General features: G+C 43.9%; 1 pseudogene; it reads left to right on the top strand.

The window, feature by feature from the left end:
* The first annotated feature begins 306 nt into the window (after positions 1 to 306).
* On the top strand, positions 307 to 637 carry LOC110596745 (annotated as a pseudogene).
* Positions 638 to 2,600: the final 1,963 nt, after the last annotated feature.

The raw sequence follows: 2,600 nt of genomic DNA on the forward strand, positions 1-2,600 counted from the left end.
GCCCACAGGCTCAGGCAATCCACTCACCTCAGCCTCCCAAAGGCACGGGATTACAGGCTGAGCCACCGAGCCCGGCTCCAAACTGTATCTTGATCACTTTAAGCATCGTTGGATCCGCTGGATCACATGGCCCAAGTGGCAGAGTAGCTTGAACCTGTTTGTTGCAAAGCCTTTATTTGTTCCGGGCCCCACTAAAAACTAGAAGTTTGGGGATCACTTGGCAAATGTGTTGGAATAACACACTCAAATGAGGACACGTTACCTTAAAAATCCAGAGGCTGCTTCATCCATTGAAGAGCAGCAGCCATGGCCTTGCAGTATCCCATGGCCATGGACCTTAACAAGGGCCATGAGGTGACCAAGAACGTTGAGCAAGTGAGGTACCGCTGCCATCCCGGGCGCCTGACCAAGCACAGCAAGTTTGTGTAGGACATGATCTGAGAGGTGTGCGGCTAAGTCCTGTACTGGCGGCATAGGGGGGTATTGGGAGACTAGGGAGCTGCCCAAGGTCTCCACAGACAAGCAGGCGCTCAAGTTCATCAAGAAACGGGTGGGGACACACATCTGTACCAAGAGGAAGCATGAGGAGCTGGGCAACATCCTGGCCACGAGGAAGGCAGCGGCCAAGAAGGACTGAATTCCCTGGTCCCCCAATAAACCCTTTGCAGAACCTGAAAAAAACAAATCAAAACAAACATAAAAGTCCATAGCTGGGCGTGGTGGCATACATCTGTAGTTCCAGCTATTTGGAAGGTTGAGGCTGAAGGATCACCTAAGTCCAGCAGGTCGACTCCTAAGTCTAGCAGTTCGAGGCAGCGGTGGCCATGAGCATGCCACTGCACCACAGCCTGCGCAACAAGAGTGAGACTCCAATTCAAAAAAATAAACAAAATAAATAAATGAATAAATAATAAAATAAAAGTCCAGAGGCCTTCTGTGTGTTGTGTCTCTGTTGCAGAAGAGGCCAAATGCAACACTTTATTCTTTATCTTAGAAGAGATGTTTTAACATGCCCCATACCATTGGATCCTTAGAAATTTCACTGAAGGTTCCTGAATTTTTGTTGAATTTATTTCTCACTCTATAAGTCTAAAGTAGCTGCTAGATCCAGTTAGTGTATTATCAGTGTAATGGACCAGTGTGATTTCTTGTGAAGGCAAAGATGATCATCCTTGCAAACTAAATTATGACATAGGGCTGGAGAGTTGATATACTCCTGAGGTAGGGCAGTAAAGGTGTATTGGTGGCCTTAACAACTGAAAGCAAACTACTTTTGGTGGTCTTTGTTGACAGGGATGGAGAAAAAGACATTTGCCCGCTCAATAGCTATATACCAGTTACCAGAGGATGTGGCAACTTACTCAAGCAATGAAACCACAACTGATACAACAGTTGTGATTGGAGCCACTACCCAGTTAAGCTTATGATAATCCACAGTCATTCTCCAAGACCCATTTCTGTCTTCTGTACAGGCCAGAAGGATGGAGACATGGTAAGAACCACCACCACTGTATCTTTCAAGCCCTTGATGGTGGCACTAATCTCTGCAACCTCTCCAGGAATATGGTATTGCTTTTGGTTTACTATTTTTCTAGGTAGCAGTGCTTTTAGTTCTTTCACTTGGCCATTCGCATCATAATAGCCTTCACTCCATAGGCCAGGGAACCAACCTGGGAACTATGCTAGCTGCTGATTATGTTTTTTTCAATTTTGCATTCTGGAACTTGAGAAATAACCACAGGATGGGTTTAGGAATTGACTGGCATCACTGTGAAATAAACCTGAGCTAAAATTCCATTTCTCTTGACCTCTATACGCCTCTACTCTGACTAGTAGGCCACAGTGTTATTTTAGGTGTCCTGGAACTAGTGTCAGTTCAGAGCCAGTGCCCAGTAGTTCCCGAGATATTTGATTAATTCTTTTTCCCCAGAGCACAGTGACCCTGGTTAAAGTATGGGTCTCTTTGGGGGAGGCTGGGGGGGAAAATGAACAGTATGAATTTTGGGTAGTGCACTGGGACCCTTCTTCAAAGGGACCTAGCCTCCTCTCCATTCAGGGGGTACTGGGTCTGTAAATTCGCTGAAATCTGTTTTTATAATTCAGGTTAGATTTTGTCCATTTGAATTAGAACTTCTCTAGGGAAAAAACTGATGTTCCTGATAAAGACAGTCAGGAAACAGGAATTTCTTCTTATTCAGTCATATGCATCTCTATCCAGGCCTTTAAATGATTGAATGAGGCTCATCCATGTTAGGGAAAGCAATCTACTGATTCAATGTTAATCTCCTCCAGAAACTTTCTCACAGACACACCCAGAATAATGTTTGATCAAATATCTGGGCATCTCATGGCCCGGTCATATATATACCGGGGTGCCAAAAAATGTATAAATATTTTAAGAGATGTTATCTGTGTATTACTTTCAGTTTGCCATAATCAGAAGTGTCTGGATGCTGATGGTAACCACTTTGAGTACCTCTCGTAATTGTAGAAGTCAAACGTGACTTGTACTTATCTTTTGGTAACAGTCTATATCGAGTATAACAATTATTTATGGTTTTTTTTTTTTTTTTGAGTTGGAGTCTCACTCTGTCTCCCAG

This window comes from Carlito syrichta, unplaced genomic scaffold (assembly GCF_000164805.1).
Source record: "Carlito syrichta isolate Samal-C Ts95f unplaced genomic scaffold, Tarsius_syrichta-2.0.1 Scaffold313429, whole genome shotgun sequence".
Taxonomy (NCBI): Eukaryota; Metazoa; Chordata; class Mammalia; order Primates; family Tarsiidae; genus Carlito; species Carlito syrichta.